This window comes from Vicia villosa, linkage group LG2, assembly GCF_029867415.1.
Source record: "Vicia villosa cultivar HV-30 ecotype Madison, WI linkage group LG2, Vvil1.0, whole genome shotgun sequence".
Classification (NCBI taxonomy): Eukaryota; Viridiplantae; Streptophyta; class Magnoliopsida; order Fabales; family Fabaceae; genus Vicia; species Vicia villosa.
This window is the reverse complement of record NC_081181.1, coordinates 42,513,989-42,528,841: the sequence shown is the minus strand read 5'-3', so window position 1 is coordinate 42,528,841 and position 14,853 is coordinate 42,513,989.

Genomic DNA, 14,853 nt, shown 5'->3' with positions numbered 1-14,853 from the left:
TAACAGATGAAGAACAAATTAACAAATATGAAAAGTAAAATAGTTATTGCATCAATTGCTCAAATTCATCACAATCATAATCAGGGTCACCCCCTAGCAATGGGGGGTTTAGCTCCTCATAATAATAACAAAAACCATAGTGTAAATTGTAGACATTACAGATAAATGAAGGAAATCCAATCTTCAATGGCAAAAGCTCATAGAATTCTTCAATCCTTGCATCAAATCTGAGTTCTCCAGCCTTTTACAGTGTATTTTCGCTCCCAAATTCGTCGAACCCTTGTCCCAACGTGTTTTCGTCCTTTTATTCCAGCGTTTCTGGGCTTTTCAGACCAATAGGCCCATGACAGTAAGTGCACACGCGTGTGGGGACGCGTTTGGGACAGTGGGACGCGTCCCGGGACACGTTTGGGGAGACGGGACGCGTGTGGGGACGCGTTTGGGCAGACATGCATTTTTCCTTTGTATTTCTTTCTCCTGGGACGCGTCCCGGAACGCGTCTGGGCCAGTGGGACGCGTGTGGGGACGCGTGTGGCATGCATGAACATCCTGGGACGCATGTGGGAACGCGTTTGGGAAAACAGGACGCGTCCCGGGACGCGTCTGGGCAGCAGATGGCACTTTTCATTCCAAACGCGTGTGGGGACGCGTTTTGGCAGCTGATTGCATTTTTCTTCTTCCACACGCGTCTGGGAACGCGTTTTGCCAGTTTATTCACTTTTCTTCAATTTTTCACTTTTCCGCCTCGATTTCTCCCATTTCATTTACCTGAGCCTACAAACACTATAACACACAACCAAAGCATAAAATGAAGAATAACGAAATAAAACACTAAATAAAATAACTTAAAGATCACTAAAAACAACGGTAAAAATACGTGTGAAATCCACTGATCAAACTCCCCCAAACTTAAACCGTTGCTTGACCTCAAGCGACAATTACAAGAGTCGATGACCTTCAAAGCACACCGGTGTTCATACGTGAGATATCCGTTTGTATTGATCAAGAAACAGTTGGTCCGACATTCACATGACGCGACGAGTTTCTGCTACCACTTTAAACCTTAAGCTCCCCTTTTGGATACCTCTCCAACTATGCTTTGCACTTAAGTCTCTTTCCGATTTTTCTCCTCTTTCATTCAGACAATCACATTAAGGCACTGTATTTCTTATAATAATCATCACATGCATGAAACAAATCAAGGCTTTTTATTTTTTTTCCTGACACCAAACGAGCAGCGTTTGCTACCTTTTTATTACCGATGAAATTTTCAAACTTTGCAGTTATATATTGTCCTTTTGGACGACGTTTGGGGATCAACCTCCTTTGGGCTGAATAACCGGGTGAGGGTTATCCAACTTAGCGAGCCGGTTGCCTTTTACCGCCTTTTCATCATCTGGTGCCAACTTATATATTTTTTCTCAACTAGTCATCATGCACGTGAATCTGACTTATGCCCGACTGTATCAATAAACTACTTGAGGAGTACTTCTCAGGATACAAGTACTATGGTGCAAATCTACACGTTGGACTCATATTTCTTTTAGGGAACCAAGGGTGTTTAAACAAACCTCTTCTTGTCACATTATTCCGAACTTCCTGTCCTCAAACAATCCTCCCTTCATCTTTATATACTCTTCCCGATCACTTTTTAAGATCAAAACTCTTCAAAAATAAAAATTTCGGTCAAAATTTGGTACAAATATGATTCTGTAGGTCTTACACATATTATAGCAGCAATATAAATTAAAATGCAAAGAGTAAAACCTCCCCCAAACTTGAACGAAACATTGACCTCAATGTTTTAGAACAAGCCCGAGAGGGGTGACTCACAGAGGGTCATGCACTCCATAGCCTCCACTTGAAATGCCCCTCTTATTTCCTGAAAATAAAACAAACAAACAGAGAAATTAATTATTAAAACTGTGGGTTGCCTCCCACGAAGCGCTTCATTTAACGTCGCATGGCTCGACGGTCCATTACCCTTTATTATGGAGGGTATTTTCTATTCCACACCTGGTTGCTTTTCACCTCCGCAACAAAGAACTCATGAAGATGAAAGGCATGGACAACTTTTCTCTTCAATTCACTTCCCACATTCTTCTTGACTTTCTTAGCCTTCTTCGGACTTTTGATAGCTTTATGAGTTGTTTCAACCCGAGATGCTATGCTTGAAACTTTTTCTTGGAGATGTTTAGACTTTTTGTCTTTTTCATCACTTTCTGTCATACCACTAGAAGTTTGATCATTTACAACCGCCCTATTTTTCCTAACTCCTAACATCTTCAAGGTTACTTCTTCATCAAAAGATCTCAGCGTTAGTGTCCCTTTTTCAATGTCGAGGTTGCAACGGCCTGTCGACAAAAATGGCCTCCCAAGAAGGATAGGAGTTTCTTCGTCTTCCGGAATGTCCATGATGTGGAAGTCAACAGGGAATACAAACTTATCAACTTCCACTAGTACATCTTCAGCTACCCCATATGATTTCTTAATGGTGTGATCAGCAAACCTTAATTGTGTCTTACTCTCACTAATCTTTTCCAATTCAAGCTTTTTGAAAATGGACAGAGGCATTAAACTCACACTAGAACCAGAATCGAGGAGTACCTTTTTAAATGTTATATTATTGATAGTGCATGGTATCGCCACCGCTCCAGGGTCTTTCCTCTTTATTGGGATCTTTCTTGCTAACGAGACTATTCCACACTTCTCAGTTGCAAGTTTTGATTCTCCTTCCACTGATCTCTTCTTTGTCATTACCTCCTTCAGAAATTTCTTATACAATGGCATGTGCTCAAGTGCTTCGAAGAAGGGTAAATTCACCTCTAGCCTTTTGAACAATGCAGTAAACTTCTTAAAGTCTTTCTCTTTTGAATTCTTCTTTGTCACTCTGGAAGGGAAAGGTAGTTTGATCAATGGTTCAATATCTTCCTTAATTTTTTCTTCAACTGGTTTAACCGGTGGTATCACAACTTCTGGCTCTTTCGGATTCTCTCTTATTTCCAATTCCACCTCTATTACCATAGGGTCATCTATTTCCTCTTTTTCTTTTTCCGATTCTAAAACCTTTTTACTCCTTGTTGTAACAACATTAATCTTCTCTTGATCTTTCGGATTTTTCACAGTTGCGCTCGGAAAGTTACCTTGTGCCTGTAGAGTGAGATGCTGTGCTATTTGACCCACCTGAACTTCTAAATTTTTGATTGAAGCTGTGGTGTTCCTATGGTTATTTCTTGTCTCTTCTTGAAACTGAAAGCATTGTCCAGCCAATCTCTCGATAGCTACTTCCCACTTCGCCTTCTGAGGACCTTGTTGTTGTTGTTGTTGTTGTTGATCTTTCCAAGCGAAGTTTGGATGATTCTTCCACCCAGGATTATAGGTGTTAGAATATGGATTATTTTGCCTCAAGAATTTGATTTCTTCAATTTGCTTGGGAGTTGCAACACAACACACAGTTTGGTGAGGGCCATTACAAATTTCACAGATCACAGGTTGAGCTTGTTGGATTTGAGAAACCTGTTGAGTACCTATATTCATAGCCTTTAATCTCTTTTCTACCTCTGCAGCTATCGCATCTTCAACCCGGATTTTTGAGGTTTCCAGCTTAAGATCAATGATTCCTTCTGGTTTGCTAGCACACCTATCATACAACTCCAAATGCTCATTTGCAGCTATTGCTTCAATGATTTTTGTGATGCCGGAGGCTGTTGTGAAATTTGTTGAGCCTCCAGCTGCTGTATCAATCAACTGCTTTGTTTTCATTCTGAGTCCATTAACAAATACTTGCATCTGTTCAGTCTTGTCCATATTATGAGTGGGACATGCTACGAGAATTCTTTTTAATCTTTTGTAAGCATCTCCTAAGGGCTCACCCTCCTTCTGCTTGAAGTTCAAAATGTCATACCTCTTTCTTATAAAGACCGAGGCGGGGAAATACTCATTCAAGAAAGCCTTCTCCATCTCTTCCCATGATGTGATACTGCCTGCTGGGAGAGAATAGAACCACTCTTCTGCTTCTTCGGCTAATGTGAACGGGAACATTCTCAGCTTCTTCGCTTCTTCTGTATGCCCTTCAATTTTTAGAGTAGTGCTCATGGTCAGAAATCTCTGTAGGTGCTTGTTTGCATCTTCATTAACCTTTCCGGTGAAAGGTTTTCTTTCCAGCTGATTTATTGTGCTCGGATGCAATTGAAAATTTGCCGCATTTACCGGTTGGTTGACAATTGTGAGTCTTCCTCCCGGGTTGTTTGCAACACCGTAGTCACCAAGGAGCCTCTCAGGAGGAGGAGGATTTTCACCCATGGTTTCTTCTTCACTTTCAGACTCTGAATCGGAATGAACTGATACAATTTCCTCTTCAGGTTCCAGATTAGCCAACCGAGCTTGTCTACGCCTTGCGTGCAAAGTTCTTTCAATTTCTGCGTCAAAAAGAAATTCAGCTGAGGCCTTACCTCGCATACACAGATTAGATAAATATGAGAATTAGGAAAAATAAATAGTGCAGAAAATAAAATTTTAGTCGCAGGGCAACAAAATTCTAATTGAAATAAATCTAGAACTCTATAATCTTCGGCAGTCCCCGGCAACGGCGCCAAAAACTTGATAGGAAAATAGCAAGTGTACTATTTTGCCTATGTAGTAGTAATGGGAAAATCCCAAGTATCGAATCTCAAGGACCGCTTGACGATACAGAGTTTCAAGCAATTTCAATTAAACAAAAAGTAATAGGGGTTTTGGTTGGTTTGATATATTTTGTAATAAAAATAAGCAAATAAAATATTGAATGATGACAGGGATGAGTAGATTGCTAGGGATGGTGAATGATTCTCCATGCAACGAATTTTCTGTCCCAATGCAACAACATACTTTTCATAGTTAATTACCGGTTCTTTAGAGTATCTAATCCTAAGGCCTTAGTGAAGAGATCTTTGACCTCACAACCTAATTACTATGTCCATAGATAATTACGGTTATGATCAAGCATTCCAATAACAAGAATATCCGGCTACAATATGATATCCCTAGTCCTAGGTGATATAAATATTATATGCTCTTAATCGTGTCCACAAATAATATGCCGTCCAGCTACACTATTCATTCATATTCATAATCCGTTTTTCTGACGGATAAAGCATTATTAACAGATGAAGAACAAATTAACAAATATGAAAAGTAAAATAGTTATTGCATCAATTGCTCAAATTCATCACAATCATAATCAGGGTCACCCCCCTAGCAATGGGGGGTTTAGCTCCTCATAATAATAACAAAAACCATAGTGTAAATTGTAGACATTACAGATAAATGAAGGAAATCCAATCTTCAATGGCAAAAGCTCATAGAATTCTTCAATCCTTGCATCAAATCTGAGTTCTCCAGCCTTCTACAGTGTATTTTCGCTCCCAAACGAATCCTTGTCCCATCGTGTTTTTGTCCTTTTATTCCAGCGTTTCTGGGCTTTTCAGACCAAAAGGCCCATGACAGTAAGTGCACACGCGTGTGGGGACGCGTTTGGGACAGTGGGACGCGTCCCGGGACGCGTTTGGGCAGACGGGACACGTGTGGGGACGCGTTTGGGCAGACATGCATTTTTCCTTTGTATTTCTTTCTCCTGGGACGCGTCCCGGAACGCGTCTGGGCCAGTGGGACGTGTGTGGGGACGAGTGTGGCATGCATGAACATCCTGGGACGCGTGTGGGAACACGTTTGGGCAAACGGGACGCGTCTGGGCAGCAGATGGCACTTTTCATTCCAAATGCGTGTGGGGACGCGTTTTGGCAGCTGATTGCATTTTTCTTCTTCCACACGCGTCTGGGAACGCGTTTTGCCAGTTTATCCAGTTTTCTTCAATTTTTCACTTTTCCGCCTCGATTTCTCCCATTTCATTTACCTGAGCCTACAAACACTATAACACACAACCAAAGCATAAAATGACGAATAACGAAATAAAACACTAAATAAAATAACTTAAAGATCACTAAAAACAACGGTAAAAATACGTGTGAAAACCACTGATCAATACACTATAGGTGAATTATTATGCTCCTAAGGCTTGAGAGGGTTTAGGTTTGTGGTTAATGGTTTAGGTTTTGGCGAATTTTAGGGTTTGGCAAATTTGCCACTTTTAGGGTTTGGGGCAGGGTTTGTGTTTCAATAAATATTTAATTTTTGTTTTATTTATTTATTTATTTTTTATTTTCATTAAATGTTTATTTGCCATATCTGCATTAAATGTTTAATTGTTATATAATTTGCACTGTTGGGTTTATATATAATTGCTGTTAATCCTAAGCGTGGGAATTATATTTAAGACCAGAGGGGAATTACATCGCCTACGAGTCTTATTATAATTCCACTCAGAGTGGGTTAAATATTCGGAAAGGTCTGATACGAGGCTCGACCTTGTTGAGGGCTGGACTGGGTATTTAGCTGATCTCTCTGGGAACCTACCCCTAAAACTCGAACCTCATGGATAAATGAGTTGTTCTAAAATCCAAAGAGACAAAAAGTCCCGGCGGCTACGAACGACCCCATGAGACCTTCTAGAACATACCAATGGGAAGGGTAGGCACCCTAAGCCGTTACGCCGAACCTATGAACCTTGGGCTTATGTGCTTATATGCTTATTATATGGTTGCAATTTATACTACGAATGTCTTGCGTCTTGATTTTGCAGGTATTCCTACGCGTTCCCTGGCCTACAGGGACTCTATTTCTAAGACCATGTCCTTCCCACGAAGGACACCTTCATTTATGCACGTTGATTGGCCTCTCGATGGCCATGAGACCTAGTGACTGTCATGAACGGTCACTCCACGCTTGCATCTACGCACTCCATAACCAGTAGGGAGTTTCCTTTTTTGTATTTTACAACTACGTGTCCTTCCCACGAGGGACATCTTCGTTTACGCACGTCAATTGGCCTCTCGATGGCCATGCGATCTAATGACTGTCTTGAACGGTCACCTCGTGCTTACATCTACACACTCCCTAGCCTGTAGGGATTCCATTTCTAGAATTGCGTCCTTCCCACGAAGAACACCTTTATTAGTGCACATTGACTGGCCTCTCGATGGCCATGAGATCCAGTGATTGTCTTGAACGGTCACCCCGTGCTTACTCCTACGTACTCCCTAGCCTGTAGGGATTTTCTTTTACATCCATGTGTTTTCACAACGACGCGTTCTTCCCCGAAGGACAACTTCATTAGCATGCGTTCGATTGGCCTCTCGATGGCTATAAGATCTAGTGACTGTCCTGAACGGTCACTCCATGCTTGTTTCCGCCACCCTCTAACTTGTAGGGTTTGGATTCCCATCTATACGTCTTTCATCCCTAGCCTGTAAGGATTTCACTTCATCCGATATCGTCCTTATATAGGTTGTGTTCCGCATAGAGAACCTTCCCACGAGGGACAACTTCATTGGTACATGTCGAACGGCCTCTCGATGGCCATGAGACTTGGTGACTGTCTTGAACGGTCACCAGCCGCTACCTTCTGCATACTCCCTAATTTAAGGGATTTCCATTGGCGTGTCATAACATCTATCTTGCAAGGATTTCACGAGGGTCTAATGTCGCCTCTAAGGCTATTCCTAGGATTATACGTCGTACGTCTGCATTGCATACACGAAGTTATATAAAAAAAAGAGTCTCTCGCATACTCGTGCATTTGCATTTTCATGCATTCATACATTTACATTCGCATCTTCGCCCGGATCCACACTTTCCGCGCTAGCTGATTTCCCGAGACTCACAAAGAAAGAGGATCATCAACTATAGAGAAATGAGGATAAAGTATTGAGAATGATCTCAGTCTTACTAAAAAAAAGGGATGTCTTTCACCACGCCAGCTGCATGTCCATGCCTTGTCATAATAGGATTATAAATACAATAAGGTTGTCATCGAGCAAGGATTAGTTCAACAAAGAAGTTCCCTCATAGATACACTCAAGATGTATCTAGTCATAAAGGGGTTCATCTTAGAACATATCAAACTTACAAGGACGCTCTACGATAACCTGGGGCAAGGATTAGTCCAACTGGGGAAATATCCTGAATAAAATTGCATAACTACGATGGAGGGAAGGCGACATGTGTTAACTCCACACCAAGGGGCAAAAGGGTCACGAGTTTCCTCTATCAATCTACAGACTCTGAAGGTTACGAATGGTGTGATACTACCCTTAGGAAAATCAAAAGAGGTTTAGTCAAAGGAAACTCATGAAGTTCCGATACGACGAAAACCCACCGCTAATAATTCGTTCCCGACAGGTTTGATGTGCCCAAGGAAAATTCGAGGTTACCCTTACTTCTACAAGTCCATGAACTAAGGAGTAAAACAAGGTCAACGGATTTACAAAGGAGATTACCCCTAGGATCAATAGGTTTTTCCACGCTCAGAATTTCAATCCCTACGATCGCTAAGTGTTACTCAAGATAAAAGTTGTACCTTCGGATTAGCAAATCTAATGGGATGACTACACAGGTTTTGGAATCGATTCACTCGCACGCTTCTATTCTATTCTATTTCAAATTTAAGGTTATTAACGAACTTAAGGGAGAATGAAGAATACAAATAACTAAATCTCGCTAGACGTATGCTTTCGAGGTAAGACCGAGCCGACGATGTACAGGCATTGTTTCAATCCCTAAACAGTGGAGATATAAGGATGTTAATCCCTCGTCACCCCCTCGAGCCAGGAGTTGGAGTTTGTTTCTACTTTTCAAAAAAACCTTGATTTCAACCAGGGGCAGGGTAGATTTCAATTAATTCAATGGCGTATTTTGGTTGTCAAGAGAATCAGTCGACCCAAGCAAGGATTCAAGCAAAGGTTCAAGCATAAGGATCAAGCAAAGGTTCAAGCACATCTTCCTCGCGTTCATCCATGATTGAGGAAGCAAAGGAGGTAACATTCATAACATCTCCTTCCTCAATATATCATTCAAGATCGAGGAAGTATCAAAGTCGAAGCTTGCAAATCAACATGGCAGTCACAACATTCAATATCCGAGGATCAAATCTCAAAAGGAGCCTTCAAAAGAAAAACGCCCGTTAAGTCAAAACGAAAAATTTTAGGAAAGAAAAACAAAAATGACTTAGGCAAAAATTAGGGCATCCCGATGGATCAAACTCAAAGGAGTTGGTTCATGCAAAAATAAGGGATAAAAACAAAGGCGAAATACAAAGGATAATCTTGTGACTGCTAAACCATCAAAGCTTCACATCAATGCTTGGATCTTCACAACATTTTTCATCGGTGCTTGGATCTCTACTAAGGCTTCTGCTTAATGTCAAAACTGAAACGTTTCTCTTACAAACAAAGCACATTCATTGGATTAGGCGAATTTTTAGGATTTGGAGAACATCAAGGAGAAGGGGGTGGGGTAAATAAACTTCGAGCCTTATATCCATTGTTTCTTAAAACATGAACCAGGCCAAGTTACAACATTTAAAAGTCCTAATTGAGGCAAGGTTAACTACGAAAGCATATTAAGCAGGATTTGTTATACCGACTCCTAAACGTTTGTTAAAACTATTCCAACCATTGCGCTTCTTCAAGCATTCATTTCTAAATCATCCAGTCCTAATTCATAACGGACTTTTATTTCAAAACTTGCATACACATTGTGTTATACCCCAAAATTTGCCCGCATCTTTTTTCTGAAAGAAGGCAACAGACTTCTGTCTAAAAATTGGGAGTTTTATATAATCTTGGATTTTATTTCACAAATATCCTGATTTTATGAATACTCAGTTTTTATAATTTTTCTTATACGGTATTTTGGTTCGCTGTTGAATTTATTCTTACACAAACGCCAAGTACTGTTTATTACTTCACACATGCTGTTTATTTGAGATTTATTTGCAGATAAATAGTACTGACGCAATTGGTACAGAATTAAATTTTGCAGGCGCAGAGTCCGAGGATTCAGACTGTACTGGTAACGATTAAATTATTATTAGTTTTGTTTCCCCACTAATTTTTGTACTATATTATTATTTTCAAAATCTCTTCCTTTCTTTTAAAATCTCTTTCTTTCAAATCAAATCCTAATTTTATTCCATACATCTCTCTTTTCAAACCCTACCATACACTTTCTTTCAAATCCTACTACCACTCAAATTTTCCTTTTTTGTACGGAATCACTTCATTCCCCAACGTCTCTATCTTTCTTTTCACTCTATAAATACCTCTCATTTTTCCATAAATTCTCAGATCAAATTTCAACTCATTTCTCAAATTTCTACCTCATAATTATTTTCTCTTCTTCCCCGGCAAAAATGGAAAAATGGATGGATACGTGTTTTTTTATGATCATCACTGTTTTGGTGGTGATCATGTCCTTTTTCTGTCTGCATAGTCCTGAAAAATGCGGACCTGGGTTGCTTACACTTCCGTTCATTTATATGTTGTTATTTATAGCATGGGTTGTTAATCGTCATTTTTAAAGTTTGTCGTATCTTTCGCTTTCAAATAATGTACCGTTTATTTTATTTGTCGTACTGTTCATTATATTATGTAATATTTGTACTGTCAGTATTAAATGTCGTACTATCTGTCGTACTGTCGTTTAATTATCAAGATAATATTATGTGTGTTTTCTGCTAGTTAAATATTTATTTTTCTGTGCATTAAATATTTTTCAAGGTTATTATCGGTAATTTCGTTCGCGCACAGTATATTCTATTTATTTATTATGTTTGTGTTTTTTTAACAACTCAGGTAAATAATTTTTCACCATTAACACAACAAAAAAACAACAAGAAAAATTAACTTTAACTGTTGAATTTTCACTTTAACTGTTACGTTAATGCCCGGACAGCCAGTTGACAGTCAAACCCGCTGACAACACGATCCTCCGTGTTTAGTACCATCAATCAAATCAATATTTTGCATTTCAAAATTCCAAGATTTTTGTTCTAGAGGTCTTCTGATAACCACATGATCAGCAGAGACTCGGCACTGCACAAAAATCAGGTACGCTTAATTGTCTCCTACACGAACAGTCCCTAACTAGGGTTTTTGTTTTTTTCAGGAGAACAAATTTTTTGAGACCTCAAATGGATTTCATGGACCTCCATATGTCTCAAAGTACCACCAGAAAAATTTTCAAACTTCAATTCACTCAGACGCACAGTCAGCAGCTCAAACAGTCAATAGACGACCAGTTTGACCGAAAGTCAACAGACAGTCAAAAATGAAATTTTTGTCAACATCCATATTTTGTCAAAAGATTCATCATTTGATCAATGGTTGATCATAATTCATCAAGAAAAGATCAGAAATCAACAAAACCCTAAGTTTCAAAATTAGGGTTTTCTCCTAAAAAGTCAACTGAACTTTGACCGGCCATAACTCTCTCCTCGTTCATTTAAAAAATTCTAACCAAAGCTTGTTTTGAAGGAAATTCAATTATCTTTCAAATGCAATTGATCCCATGGTCATTGGATTCACCATTTGAAAAATATGAGCTTAGACATTACAGTCATTTTCAAAGTCAACAAAAAGTGGTTTTTTGTCAAAGGCCATAACATCAAGATAACTTCTCCAAATGAAAAAAAGTTTCTAAGGTAGCTTGTAGAGGACATCTTTAGGTTTCTAAAAAGTACAAGAACTCCTTCATATGATCAAAATTGAGGGATTTATGCCTTGTTGAAGTTGGCTATTTTTTGGGAAAATGCATGAAATCAACATTGATCAAAAATGTTTTTTTTCCAAAAGAGGCCAAGTTTTCATGATCCAAACATGATTCTAATGATGCTAAGGGCCTCCCACGACCAACCTAAGGCCCATAACATTTTTATTTCTTTTTTAGTTTAATTTTATTACATATAAAGTTAAATTAAAAAAGAAATGGTGTGAGATAATGATACAATGCTTTGTTCTTAAGCAAAAGCCATCAAAATTGATTCAACTCTGTAGCATAGAAGTACATGGCAGGCCTAGAGCAAGAGGGATGAAGAAATTCAAAGACATGGCAAAAGAATTCAAAGATTTTTAATATTAAAAAATCAAAAGTTCAAAAAGCAATCAATGCTTGATAGCTTAAGTTTGCAGCACTTCCATTGCTTATAAATGAAGTAGAATGCTTCATCAACAACACACACGAAAATCCACCAAAGATATAGCCAAGAAACTCACAAAAACTTCAAAAATATCACATATTTTCAACTTTTTCGTTTTCTTTGTATAAGCTCATATCAATCCAAAATAATCACCTCAATCTCCTCCTGGGCTAATATAGAGTAGGTTCAGACCAATGGCCATGATTATTTGTACTTAGAACATGCATAATAATATCTCCATATTCTATTAAATTTTCGATTTTTGATATCTCATGCTATAATCCTTTTCAATGTAATATAATGATTTCCATGAGTTCCTAACATGAATTAGAGAAGATCCAACGTAACACATGTGAGCTTTAAGCCTTATAACATCATGTGCCATTTTTGAAGCTCTAAGCTTCAATCTTTTCATTTTGGTACTTACACGCGTTTTTAGCCAAAACTAACGCCACCATCGTGTTCAGGAGGTCATTTTAAGTCGACCTGGGTGCCCCTTGTTTTTGTTCATGGCCATTTTTGTAGGTTTTCAAAAGCATGGAAATCTGAAGGAAAATCCGCAGGTAAGTCTGCAGCTAATTCCGCAGGTAAAAGGAAGAAGATGATGAATAGTAGCTTTGAATCTTTGACCAGCACGCGTGGCAACTTCCCTCCTTCTCATTCGCCCATGCATGACGTGTGGGTCCCAGCTTGGACTTTGAATGACTGACTGATTGCATGCTTTGATTTCCATGTGACTATGATGTAACCTTATCTCACAACCCTTGGATCCTCTCAGCTTTCCATCCAACGCTCTCAGCCTTGCAGACCCACCATGCACACTCAATCCTCTACCACACAGGATCCAACGCCATTTATTTTCATTTTTATTTTCTTATTAATTTAGTTTTCTTTATAAAATTGTTTAAAAATAGTTTTAAAAATCAGAATATTATATTAATTTCACTTTTAGGTTAAAAAAATGTTTAATTATTTTATGATTAAAGAATATTTTATTTTTTTCATGATTAATTTATTTTGCTAATTAATTAGTATTTATGTAAATATTTACTTTTTAATTATTTCAACCTATCAAAAAATCAGAAAAAAATATTTTCTTTTCATTTAATCAAGTTTATATATTATAGACTAATTTTGTATATATTTAGAATATTTTTCTCTTTAAGTTTTAATTATTTGTATAATTATTTGCATAATTATATATTAATTAATTTAATAAATTTCCAAAACAACTTCAAAAATCCAAAAAAAAAAATAGTTTTATTTTAAAATTAATTAACAAGCAATATGAACATATTTTAGACTTAATTTTTAGGTTTAAATTTTATTTCTAATTCTTAGTTTTTTTAATTAAATTAATTATGCATTAATTTTGATTAAAATCAATCATCCAAAAATCCAAAAATACACCCTTTATCTTATTACAATTTAAATTCATAGATAAGTGTATAGGTTGTCAAAATCATGTAAATAGCGTAGTTTACATTTCCCGCACAATCGATGTAATAGCGTAGATTTACTTTCCGCATTTTACATTCCCGCACTTTAATTTCTGTACATATAAAACTGCGTGTATGTCAAAGGAATAAAACTGAAGCGTTAGGTCACTAATTTCAAAGACAAAAATATCTGAATCAGAACACAATCACACTTGCACCTCTTAGGGTAATCCCTCTGTTACTCTTTTCAAAATCAATTCTACTGTTTAAATACAATTCAAATAATTTCTTTCTGTATCCAGTCAAAGAAAATTTTCTAAAAGAAAATAGGAAAGGACCTTATAAATTTAGGGTAGATCTCCTATTTGCTTGCTCAAATCAAAACAACAAATGTTTCACATATCACTGTTTTTCAAAACAAAACTTTCAAAAAAGACAACATTTTGTATATATCCAAACAAGGATCATTACGAAGTTAAAGATCTTTTTTTTCAAAACATCTTTCGAAAGATAAAACACTTTGTATACATCCACACAAGGATCATTACAAAGTTAATTCACAAAGGTATTTTAAAACCACATACAAGCATTTCAAAGCAAGACAAATGATTCAAACAAGTGAGCTAAGCAATTAAGAGCCCATGGATAACCATGGATATAAAGGGGTGCTAATACCTTCCCTTTGTATAACCTACCCCCGAACCCAAAATCTCTTAAAGGTCTTTTTATGTTTCTTTTATAAACCTTTCCTTAATTGGATAAAATAAAAGTCGGTGGCGACTCTCTGATTTTCAAAACTCAAAAAATAAAAGAAGAGTCAGTTCGTATCTCACGAGAAAAAACCGAGGACGACAGAACTGGCGACTCTGCTGGGGATTTAAAAAACAAAATGTTTTCAAAAGGGGTTACCTTAGAGTTTAGATCACTTCGATGTTTTCAATTGTTTGTCTTGTTTGTTCTATTTTTCAAAGGTTTGTTTGGGTATTTACTTGTGTGAAAGATTCTAACCCGAATCTCGAGATACCTTAAGTATGTGACAATAGACCAAGGAAACTGTACGGCATGTACCGATACGGTTGATCTGGTAGTCACCGTTAGTGCGACACTTTGGTCTGTACTGATATCCCTTGAAAACGATCAAGGAGTATGTTAGGCTTCCGAAATGTCATTAAACACTAATTTGTCTTAGAACCTTTAGTTGAACTTGACTTGTGGCCTATTAAGTGACTAACTTTGAAATTGATCGAAGTTAGTTATCCTCGAGGAATGTTTTGATCGGCCGTCCGAGTGCTGTATTGAGATGTTGTCTCCAAGGATCATAGAACCCGAATACTATTTTAAGAC